Source organism: Chionomys nivalis, chromosome 23, assembly GCF_950005125.1.
Source record: "Chionomys nivalis chromosome 23, mChiNiv1.1, whole genome shotgun sequence".
NCBI lineage: Eukaryota > Metazoa > Chordata > Mammalia > Rodentia > Cricetidae > Chionomys > Chionomys nivalis.
The window spans coordinates 12836832-12849287 of NC_080108.1; the positions used below are offsets into that span (position 1 = coordinate 12836832).

At 43.5% G+C, this 12456-nt stretch overlaps 1 protein-coding gene and 1 non-coding gene across 3 annotated transcripts in view; one reads left to right on the forward strand and one right to left on the reverse strand.

The window, feature by feature from the left end:
* The window catches only part of Homer2 (homer scaffold protein 2), a 90381-nt gene that overhangs the window by 34208 nt on the left and 43717 nt on the right, over positions 1-12456 (forward strand). The gene's annotated exons all lie outside the window — the stretch shown is intronic.
* On the reverse strand, positions 1614-1718 carry LOC130865653 (U6 spliceosomal RNA). The gene has a single exon (XR_009056203.1). It is a non-coding gene; the product is annotated as a U6 spliceosomal RNA (small nuclear RNA).

Below are 12456 nucleotides of genomic sequence, written 5' to 3' on the forward strand. Positions count from 1 at the left end.
CAAACCTTTAGCACACACACTTTGGGGATAATCATCATCCGTGAGTTAGCTTTCCTTCTCTCAGCCACACTGTGCAAACACCAACAACAAAGCAAAGGAAAAAAAAAGCCTTAAAAAAAAAAAAAAAGGAACAGCCGGGCAGTGGTGGCGCTCGCCTTTAATCCCAGCACTGGGGAGGCAGAGGCAGGCGGATCTCTGTGAGTTCGAGACCAGCCTGGTCTACAAGAGCTAGTTCCAGGACAGGCTCCAAAGCCACAGAGAAACCCTGTCTCGAAAAACCAAAAAAAAAAAAAAAAAAAAAAAAAAAAAAAAAGGAACAAAAAACTGCAGAGTTTTCTCACGTTACCGCCCATTTAATCTGTGTTGTCATCTCCAAGGGACTCAAGAGTAATTCGCGTTATGTCCTTCGAGTTTAACTGAGGAGGGAAAACCCACCCCGCCATGATGGACGATCTCCTCACCCCATGAGCCTACGTAGACCTGTCCTTTCCCAAGCCGCTGTTGTCGAATATTCTGTCACAGCGATAAGAAAGACAAACAGCATACACACTGCTGGCTTCCTGTGCCACAGCGTGTGTGCATCTGCTACAGTCGGCGAAGCTACGCTGGCATGTCATTGTCACCCCGAGTCTGCGGTGTACAGGCTCACTCCTAGAGTTGTGTATTCTGTAGGTGTGGATGAATGAGGAACGGCGGAAACCCGCTGTTATTGCAGAATTATAGATAGTAGTTTCGCTGCCCTGAAGATCTCCTGTCCCCTGCCTCAGCATCCCTGTCTCCTCCTGCACACCGACAGTCATTGATCTTTCTAGAAGGTCTCTGTAGAGCTCTATAGGTTTGCGTTTTATAGACTGTCGGACAGTTAGACTCAAGCAGTGTCTAGCCTTTCCAGACTGACCCCGGGTCTTTTCAGGGTTTGACCTCATTTGCTCTCATTTCAGTTGTCCCTACAGATTATTTATCCACCCGCTAAGAAGGATATCTTAGCTGCCTCCACGTCTGGATAATTTGAAGTGGAACAACAATAAACATCCACGTTCAAATTTATGCGTGGCTGGCTTTCCATTCATTTGGGTAGGTACCCGAAGTACGGTTACTGGATCATAGGCTAACAGAATGTTCAGCAGAGCTGTTTTTCAGATTAGCTGCCTTTTTACCAGCAGTGGATGATGGTTTCCTGTGGTCCACATCCTTGCCGAAATTTGATGTTATTAGTGCTTGGGTTTTAGCCCATCCTAGTAAGTATGTCATGGGATATGGTTCTCCTTTGCAAGTCTCTGATGACATATGATGTTGACTGCCCTTTTCTAGGCTTATTTGCTGGCTGCTGTGATTTGAATATTTATGCCTTGTTGAAATTTTACCCTAATGCATCAGTTTTGAGGGTGGGGTTTGGCTTTCAGAAACGATTGGGTCATAAAGGCTGTGCTTTCGTAAGTGGGATTAGCAACCCTCATAAAGGTCTCATGAGAGGAATTTGCCCCATTCTCTCCTTCCATTGATATTCCGTGTACCTTGGGCTCATCAGATAGTAAACCTGCCTTGGACCTTGACTTCCCTGACCTTTAAAGCTGTGAACAATAATTTTCTGGGTTTTTTTTTTTTTGCCATTTAAATACATGTAACACTTCACAAATTTGCATGCCATGCTTGCACGGGAGCCAGGCTAATCTTCTCTGTATTGTTCCAGTTAGTATATGTGCTGTGGAAGTGAGCACAATTTTATGTTTTTTTAAAATTGTTCAGTCTATGGTATTTTGTTATGCAGAACAGAATGGCCTGAGATGCATCAACCAAATGTCCTCACCGATATGTCCTGGACATCCTCAAATGTCATATATTCTGTGTTAGGTGTGTGCGTCTGTCCTGGAACTGTATCGCTGAATTGTAGGCATTCTCTGTATATTTCTTGTTATCGCTGAGTTGTAGGCATTCTCTGTCCATTTTTGAGAACAAGCCTTTCTCACGTGTGCCTTTTAGAAGTATTTTCTCATTGTCTTTTCATTTTGCTAAACATAGTCTTTCACGTAGCAAAGCTTTTAAATTTTTAAAGATTTTTCTGTAGTACAGGTTTTGAATTCATGACTCTCCTGCCCAGCCCTCCATGTGTTAAAATTACACACATGTCCCACCATGTCCGACTAAAAGTTTTACATTGTATTGAAACCCAGCTCATCATTTATTTCTTTCATAAATCGTGGCTGTGGTGTTGTATTTTGCATAGATACCTATAGCTATCTTCATTTTTTCTATGTTATCTTAATCCAGGGGATTTTATAGTTCCGTGTTTTACATTTAAGCCTGTGATCACTCTTGGTTCATTTCTGTGACAGGTGTAAGATGTGTCTGGAATATTTTCCACATCTGAGTGTGAGTTGTTCTGGCACATTGTTGAAAAGGTTATCTTTGTACTATCTTAATGCCTTTTGCTTCTTACCAAAGATCTGTTGGTATTTGTGTGGGCTTTATAGGGACTATTTCTGGGATTCTGTTTTATTGATGTCTTTTATTTATTTATTTTTTTCAAATTTCACACAGTCCTGATTATTCTGTGTAATAAGTCCCTCCCTCCTTCCCTCCTTCCCTCCTTCCCTTCCTTGCCCCTCTTACATGATTCTTGGGGTGGGGTGGACATTGAACTAGGAGCCTCCTGAATGCTAGGCAATACTCCACTACCGAAAAGTATCCCCAGCCTCTGGTAATTCTCAAAGATGCCAAGAGTCTTTTGCCTCCCTTTGTTTCTGTATCTGTTCAATTTCTTAATATCTACAAAATAACTTGCTGCCATCTTGACTGAGTTGCATTGAATCTATTGATGTGTTGTGATGAGCTGACATATTGACAATATTAACTCTTCCTGTCCATGAATATGGGATATGTCTCTGCAATAGTTTGGATATGGTCCATGTTGTGATATAGGAAGCGGTAGAACCTTCTAGGAGGTGAGACATAGTGACATGGTCATTGGTGGGGACATGGCCATCGGGGGCACTTCATCAGAAAGGATGTTAGTTATAAGAGAGCCGGTCTGTCTCCTAAAACCCTGACCAGCTTCCTTCCTCGTGGTCCTACTCACTTGTACTCCCACGGTGATGCCGTTACTGTGTGACCCAGACACTGCGTTCTTCTCAGGACCAAGCAGGTGCTGGTGGCGTCTCAACAGGAAAACAAGTACAGGGTCTCTTCACCCAGCCCTTTGCTGTTTCTTACCAGAATGTTGGGGATTACCTACTTACTTGGTTCAGTTTAGACCCACGTACTGTCTTTACTTACTTGTTCCGGAAGGACTACGATGCTCTCTGTGAATAGAGGACCTTTTATCTGTCCCTTCCTTCCTTTTGTATGCCTTTATATCCTTTTCTTGTCTTACTGCATTAGGTAGGACTCTCATCACGGTGCTGAAAAAGAAAGAGAACAACAGTAAAGCTTTTGAGGTTCTCACACTAATTGTTATGCCATTGCCAAGCTTTCTGTAACTGTCTCTTGGGAAGTTTAGAAAGTCCTCCCTGGTCATAACTGATTGACAGATTTTTTTTCCTACATGAATGAGCGTTTAATTTTGTTGCACTCCTTTTCTTTACTGATGTGATAAAGTGATTTTCCTTCATCATCTTGTTGATGTGATGGATTCCAGTAATTGATTTTTCAATAGCGAATCTGCCTTATATACCTAGGGGTTTTCACTTGGTTGTCATGGGTAATCCTTTTTTACACATTGCTGAATTATATTTGATGATAATTTATTGGTGAATTTTCCTTTTGTGTTCCTGAGGGGTGTTAATCACACTTTAATATTTTTGTCTGGGTAGGTTTTAGGCTGATGTTCTCTTTGGATGAGCTAGGAAGGAGAATGAACCCAGAAACTCTCCCTCCACTTCGGTCTGTGAAAGAGATTGTAAAGAATTGGTATAAGTTCTTCTATAAACATTTGACAGAATTTGCCAGTGAGCCCCCCTGAACTTGGAGCTTCCTGTTACTACCTATTGACTATATTGCTTCAAGGGATCCTGTCTGCATATCGTCTGCTTCTTGGTACATTTTAATCTGGGTTATGTACATCCATAGGTAAAGAGTTCACAATTTTTCTCTGTCTTCTTAATACTATTGCATATGTAGTGGAGTTCCTTTTTGCATTTATAAGATTGGTATTTTTTCTCTCTTTTCCAGTTATTCTGGACAGCAGTTACTGGTAAAGCTGACCTCTTGGAAAGAACAAGCCTTTGTCCTGTTGACTTTCTCTCTGTTGACTGCCTGCATTCTTGGTCACTAATTTCTGGTCTAATGGCCATTAGTTATTTTCTTACACTTACTCTATATTTGATTTCCTTTTCCAGTTTTCTAAGATGGATATAGAGGTGGTTGTCTAGTTTTTTCTTCCTGTCTCTTTCTTTTTTTTCCTTTATGACAGATCTCTTTACAGATTCCAGGCTGGCCTTGACCAAGTACTGAGATTATTAGGCTGGCTATGAATGAAAAATTTGCATGCGCACTCGTGTGTGTGTGTGTGATGTATATGCATGCCATGCATGTGAATGTGTGCCAGTGCATGTGATCATTGTCAGTCAGAGGTCAGTATTGAGTATCTCCCTTGGTCATTCTCCACCTTAGTTTTTGAGATGGTGTGCATTGAACCTGGAGCTCACCAATGACTAGACTGGCTGGCTAGTGAGTCTCGGGGACCCACCTGCCTCTGTCCCCACAGTCTGTGGGATTCCCCTCTGTAAGCCATGAATATATTTTATGACCATTTGTTAATAAAGAAGCTGCTGGACTATTGCAGGGCAGAATATAGCAAGACAGGAAATCCAAGCAGGCATAGGGGAGGGAAGAAGGCAGAATCAGGAAGACGCCATGTAGCCACCCAAGAAGCAAGAGGTAACAAATTATAAGCCTCGTGGTAAAATATAAAATAATAGAAATGGTTTAAGATATAAGAGTGAGTTAAATAAGAACCCTGAGCTAATGGGCCAAAGAGTATGTAATATTAAGCCTCAAAATGGTGATTTCATAAGCGGCTGCAGGAGCTAGTGAGCAGGACCCAGCAGGTGGAGATCCCCCGGTCTTGGGGGACCAGCGGAATGGAGGATACTTACAGTTAAAGCATGCATAGTTATAGGTCTATGCTGCCATGCCAGCTCTTTCACTGAGGACCAGGATCCAAACTGAGGCCCTCATGCATACAAGTCGAGCCTTCACCAGCTGAGCCATCTCACCCTGACCTTCCGTCTCTTCTCATTCTATACTTTTCCTTCTGCTTTTGCTTCATCCTTTCCAGTCTGATAAGTTACATTCTTATTTTCATGTCTGTGAGACAGTTCCTTGATTAATGGTTGATGTGAGAGGGTCCAGTCCGCTGTGGGTGGTGCTACCCCAGGCAGGTAGTCCTTAGTTCTATAAGAAAGCAGGCTAAGCAATCCATGGTGGTAAAACCAGTAAGCAGCATTCTTTGATCGCCTCTTCCTGTTCCAGTTCCTGCCCTGATTTCCCTCAGTGGTGGTGGGCTGTGGTGTGGAAGTGTAAGCCAAATAGACCCTTTCCTTCCCGAGTTGGTTTTGGTCAGTGTTTCAACTATGCAAGGAAAGCAAGCTGATGCATCTTGCTTGTTATTAATGTCAGGTCCAAAGGAGACGCTGATTCCCCAGACTCCAAAGGGCAGTCCAGGTGTCCAGAAGTGGAACACAGGAGGACTTCTGGCCAGCATCCCTCAGGAACTTCAAAACTGGTTCCCCTCCACCGAAAGGAGCATGTCCCTTGTCACCTAAAGAAGGGACAAATGACTACCTGTCCCCAGTAGCGCATCAAAGCTCATGCTGGCCCCTAGGCTCCTTCGGTATCCCAAGTACCTGTCATGCTGGCCCCCAGACTCCTTCAGTATCCCAAGTACCTGTCATGCTCCCTCCAGACTCCTTCAATATCCCAAGTACCTGTTATGCATTTCAAAGTCCATGCTAGCACCCTAGCCTTTCTCCCCGACCTTCCCTCCGCAGGTGCTCATTCTCTTTATAACCCTGCTATTTTATAATCATTCCTATTCTCTCGTTCCCTCCTTTTCTCCCTTTCTCTGCCCCCCTTCTCGCTCTATCTTTTCTCTATTCTCTACCCCCTGCTATTCTCCCCCTTCTTGCCGACAGCCCTGGCCATGCCCAGTCTGTTGGCCATGTTCTTCTTTCTCCCTCTGCTATGTACTCTTAACTGCCTCTTGTCATTCTCTCACTCATATCTACAATAAAAAATAAAATAAAAAAAAACCTTCCCCCTAGGCATACCATGAAATGGTCATGTCATCAGTTTGTACAATTAATTTCTAATTTAATTATGCTCCAAGAACAGACACTATGTGACTTTTACTCTTTTAAATTTGTGAAGATATGTTTTGTGGCCCAGAATGTAGTCTTGTCTTGGCGACTGCTCCCTGTGAGCTGAGCTGTGTGTGTCAGCTTGTTCTCTCACGAAGCGAGCTGTGGCTCTCAGTCTTTTCCAGCTGACGGATGGTGACACCGGGTTCAGCTGTGCCCTTCCTGACACCTTTGCCTTCTGGATCTGTTCGTTGGTCCTGTGGGGGTTGTTGGAGTCTCCAGCACTAGTGGGTTTATTTGCTCTTGCTCTCAGTTCTGCCAATTTGTACACCGTTGTGAGGTGCATACCCTTCAGACCTCCCCAGTCTTCTCTGAGCAGTGACCCTCAAGAGTAAGGCCCCTTCAGCCTTGGTATCTTTCAGCGCTTCTAAATGTGCTCTGTGTGAACTTAGTCTAGCTGTCTTTTCTCTCTTGTTGATGAGTTAGTGTGATGTATCTTCCTGTGTTCCTGTGTTTTAATCTATTTTTAACTTTTATATTTAAAGTGGAGTTCTTGTTGATAACATATATTAAGACTATTTCTTAATCTAGTCTGATCTTTCAAGTGATGAATTTAAAACATTGGCATTTAAGGTGATTGGTGATATAATTGGATTTATGTCTACCAGATATGTTAATTTTTATTTGCTTCTTCATGCTGCTCTTGTTCTCCACCCTCTCCTTTGGTTTTATACTTTTATGTGTTGTGGTTTGAGGAATGCAAGGGCTTTACCACCGAGCTGCCCAAACCCAATTTCAAATAACAGCATCATGTTTCACACAGAGAAGTGTCTTACAATAATGAAATGTTCTTGATTCCTTCCTCCAGCCTGTTCACAACAAGGTACACTGTCTGTCTTTACACTTCCATCTAAGAGTGTGTGCACACACAGCAAGGTACCTGTCTGTGTTCACACTTCCATCTAAGAGTGTGTACACACACAGCAAGGTACACTGTCTGTGTTCACACTTCCATCTAAGAGTGTGTGCCCATATAGCAAGGTATGCTGTCTGCCTTCACACTTACAACTAAGAGTGTGTGCACGCATAACCAGATACACTGCTTTCACACTTACATCTAAGAGTGTGTCACACACAGGGGCAGAGTCTTACTAGATGGTTCTGGCTAGCTTGAAACTTGCTGTGTAGACAAGGCTGGTCTCCAACTGGAGGCGCTTTTCTTGCCAGTGCTGGGGTTACAGGCAAGCGTCACTACGCCTGACCCATCTTGGTATATTAACAGGAGAGCAACAGATCATAAAACTTGACATACTCCAAGGTAAAGTGTGTGTGGGGGGGGAGGCAGCAAGATATGATCTCACAGATAAATCCATTGCTACTGATTAATCACACATATATGTAAATACTTCTGAACAGTATCAGGTGAAACGTCAAAGAAAATTCTAGTTTATTAAGACAGAGTACTTAGTCAGACATCTAATTTATTTTTTATTGCAGGTGAATGTAAGATCCCTCAACATTTAAAACCGAGAACATCATTTCCTCGTCTTTAAAAAAAATCCTCTTTAGTTAAGATTAGAAATCGTGTTGCCAAGTCACAGCCTCACGCAGCATAGAGTCGGCTATATTGTGTCTCACTGTGGTCTAATATGAAGATCTGTGTGCACAGATGTATTGTAGCAAGAGGAGGAACACAAACTGTTCCTCCAGCAGCGTTTTTCACGCTCTCAAATTAGGCCGTCCCAGAGATCATTAATCGTCGTGAGGCTGGCAATTCACCACCTGCTTTTCCAGAAATCATTACTTGGATGTTTTCCAATTCTTGGCTGTGGGGTTCACGTTTTGTGAACTGTGAAATTCTGATTTTTGTATCCCAAACGTTCTGTACTCACCCTGATTGTTTTTTTAAGACAGAGTCTCAGGTAGCCCTGATTGGCCTCAGATTCCCTGTGTAGCCAAAGGATGACCTAGAATTTCTGATCCTCCTGCCTCTCTTGCCCAAATACTGTGATCACAGGCATGCACCAATCATGCCTGTCATATTCAGTGCTAGGGACTGATCCCAGGACTTCACAGATGCCAGGCAAGCACTCCTTCCATTCAGTCTCATCCTCAGCCCTGGGGTGAATTCTTTTTAATACAGTGGTTTAGATATTCAATATGCTTTCTACAGAATAAAATGATAAGTCTACTATAATCCTAAGATACAGCATCTAGTGAACAGAATGCCCATGCACACCTAAGGTGGACTATGAGTGCAGGTTACACACCTGTGTGAAACTCGTGTGACAGATAAAGTGTGTATCATGTAGCTTCTATGTTATTTTCTAGCAGTATTTGGTTAAGAATGCCGTTTCTTTTTTTTTTTTTTTTTTTTTTTTTTTTTTTTTTTTTTTTGGATTTTTCAAGACAGGGTTTCTCCGTAGCTTTTGGTTCCTGTAGACCAGGTTGGCCTCGAACTCACAGAGATCCGCCTGCCTCTGCCTCCCGAGTGCTGGGATTAAAGGCGTGCGCCATCACTAGAATGCCGTTTCTTAAAAGCGTAATTGCATAATTATGGGAACAGAAATCTAAAGGCATTTAACATTTTTCCTACATATGTATTTTTTAGAACGCATTTGGAAGAGAAAATTGCTTTGATATAAATTTTTTGTGGTACCCAGTCAACAGATGCTGGCCCTGAGATAAAGACTGATTTCTTTACCGTGGTGTTCAGAATCCACAACTGGCTGTGTCCTGCCCTTGCCTTCATCTTCTGATGTCCCTTTCCATAAATGCCCTGCAGTCCTAGTGACTGAGATGCTGACCTCTGTCTAGGAGGAAGGGAGTGTGTATGGAGGTGGGATGTCTGTGTCGGTGTGGGGAGGGGCCATTTGGACATGGAATGGCGTTGCAGCCTTGCCTCACCCTTCACTCTTCTCTGCCTTCTCACACACAAGCTCTAGGGTCTCCTTGCATTCTCAGAGGGAGGAAGTTTCCCCGTCCACCAATGGAAACACTTGCTTTCCTGCTTGTTTCTCTACTACTGGCTATCCACATCTAAAGGCATGAGAAGGGATCAGATGTCCTCCCCGGGGCAAACCATGGCCTATGGAACTTAATTAGACCCACATCACAACAGGAGAAGGTGTGCCGAATGCTTTTTAGAAGTGGCCAGACACTCCAAGGAATGAGTAGCATCATTAATCAAGCCTGTCATCGTCCATGCGCCCCCCTCCCTCCGCCTCTTCTACTCTCTGTAAATGGGACCTGAAGGGGAAATCCCCTGTCCGTGGACTAGGAGGATTGATAGCAAATGCTTTTACTCTGAGGTCTCTGACTTATCGGGTGCGACAGTTAGCATCTGGTGCTCTGTGACCTTAACACAGTGAGGGAGCTGTGGTCCCCTGGAAGGGGCTCAGCTGGGGCAGGGAGGTGGGCTTTGGGTTCAGGCCTGACTGGTTCAAGTTCCCTGCATAGTTGTGTGTCCTTGGAACAAGATGTATGGAGCAATTCTGTTCTGTATGGAACAGGCAGAACCGCCTGTGCCCTGCACACAGTTCCCGAGACTTCTATTTATAGATTTTGTTCTCGTCCATGAACGTCTGCATATTTGATGACACGTCCCTTTTTGTTTGCTGTTAATTTTGTAATAATATATTTCAATATCTGATATAGCTAAATATCTCCCATTGTTCTTCATTTTAAGATTTTTTTTTTTTGTATTTTTGAACTTTGTTCACAAAATGAGTTTGCTATATGATTGACCTTGTCTGGTTCTAAAATAATCCTGTAATATTTCCATTATATACTTACATATTAATTTAGAGGGAAATGACATCTTCATTTTTTTATGTAAGAATGAGGTATGTCCTATTTATGAGTGTTTTCTTCCATGCACCCTGGAAATATTTATTTTTAATACAGATTTTGCATACTTCTTAAATAGATTCCAAGACACTGTACTCCTTTTATTGCAATTGTGAATGGAATTTTTGAAATTTCATTATCATTTCTGTCTGGTTGTACACATCGGATTATTTTTTAATCAGTGGTCTTATCCTCACCACCTTATGCAAGTTTTCTATTGATGTATGCTGTCATTTCTGCCAAGAGTGTAACCTTACTATTTGGGTTTTCTATGAGAGTAGAACCCCAGTGTGCTTATAAATTAGATTTTCTGCTTGAGAGAATATGTGAGACTTTCTGTCTGCATCCCCACCTTCTCCTCTTGTATCTCTCTGTCTGTGCTCTGGGTATTTGGCCTCACAGGCAAGGGGCCTGTTAGCCATCTGGAATGCTGGCCATGGGCCAGGTAAGCAATGCTTCTGGTCTTCGCTTGTATCCTGAGAGAGAGTAACATGGTGATGGAGGGCTGGCCAGCATTTACAAGGTCCTAGGCACTATGAAAACAAACAAAATAAAAATGAATTACACCTCAGGCCTCATGAGATGCTACGGTAGGACTTGACTCTTCTGGCCAGCAGAGAGAGGAGATGTGAGGTCCAGAGATGGCCCTGGTGTTGGAGCGGACATAAGAAAGTACAGCTTGAGGCTGCAGAGATGGCTCAGTGGTTAAGAGTATTGACTGCTCTTCCAGAGGTCTGAGTTCAACTCCCAGCAACCATGTGGTGGCTCACAACCACCGGTAATAAGATCTGGTGCCAATTTCTGTCTGCAGGGACACATGCAGGCAGACCATTGTATACATAATAAAAAATAAATCTTTTTTTTTTTTTTAAAAAAAAGAAAGCACAGCTTTCAAAGCTGCTGGAAGAGGGCTGGGGTAGTTTAGTTGTGGAACACTTGCCCAGCATGTGTGAGGCCCTGGCTGTGATCCCCAGTGCTCCCAAACAACAGAAGCCCTAAAGGAAACCGCTGAAGATCCTCTCTTGCTCATTAGCACAGGGCCTGAGTTGAGATTCCCCAGAACCAATGTAAAAAGACAGGCTTGGTGACGTGCTCCTAAGCTCAGCAATGGTGTGTTGGGAGGCAGGCAGAGACAGGCGGAACCCTAGGGCTTGCTGGCTAGCTAGCCTGGCCTATGGGGTGAAAAGTCCCAAGCCAATGAGACACTGTTGGGTCAGATTAAAGGTGAGATGTTCCAAAGGAATGACCTCTGAGGTTGTCCTTCAAAGCAACACACACACACATACATGAGAACAGCAGAAGCCAGTTAGGTGACAGGGCAGAGCAGGGCAGGTGGCCTGGAGCCTGTGAATATTCCCAGAGCTTGGAGCTGGCCCTGTGAGGAATGGAGCAAAGAAGCCCGCGGTGCTGGCTAGTAAGACCTTACCATTGAGCCTGGGGAGACTCTCCTCTAGGTACTACATGGATGCTTATTTGAAGGAGCTCAAGAGTCAAGACTAAGTAGGGAACCTTATGAAACTCTGAAACGTTTAAATAGCTGCAGAAATAATTTTTGAATCGCTTTTTGCAATGCAAATCAAACAGAAGTTGGAAAATAAGAATCACGAGGCTTTATGGATTTATGTCAGAAAACAGCCTGGCACTGAGCAAGTGAAAGATTATGACAAGTTAAAACCTCATTTTTCTTTCTTTTCTGCAAAAGGAAAAAAAAAAGTAATCGTGCCGTTCTTTTGCAGAATGACTTCGCGCGGAGCCAGAGACCATTCGAGCCGAAGCGGGGGCTCTGCCGAGTGGTTTCGTGTTCCAAACGTACATATGTTGCACAGAGCGTCTAATTATTCTTAGGGACAATTACTGTCAGGTTCCAAAATGTGCTCAATGAGCAGCAATTGGTGTTTATTCAGCTTTTAAAAGCCTGTGCAAGGGAACAGTAGGTTATATTGTCTGCCTGAAGAAGCACTTTGCCATCCGGAAACATCTTTCTATTTAAAGCCGCAGCGAAGGAATGAGAGTGTATTTCAAATATACTCCCTGAGCATCGCACACCAAAGAAAGGGGGATGGAATTGGAGCTGAAGGTGGTTTCTGGGATCCACCCTGCTCTGCTGGTCCCTGCTGGGAGGGGCCTGTGGCCCGGTAGGTGGGGAAGTCCCGATTCTGTTGACTTTGCTTACTCTGATGTGGGCACACATTGGACCCGACAGCAGTGTCCTAGATACAGCGCTTGAACTTGCTCAGGTGAGGCTAAATGAGCTGTCAAAGTTGGGGTCTGTTTCTCTGAATTTCTTCGCTTCTTGTTGCTTGGCATCAAC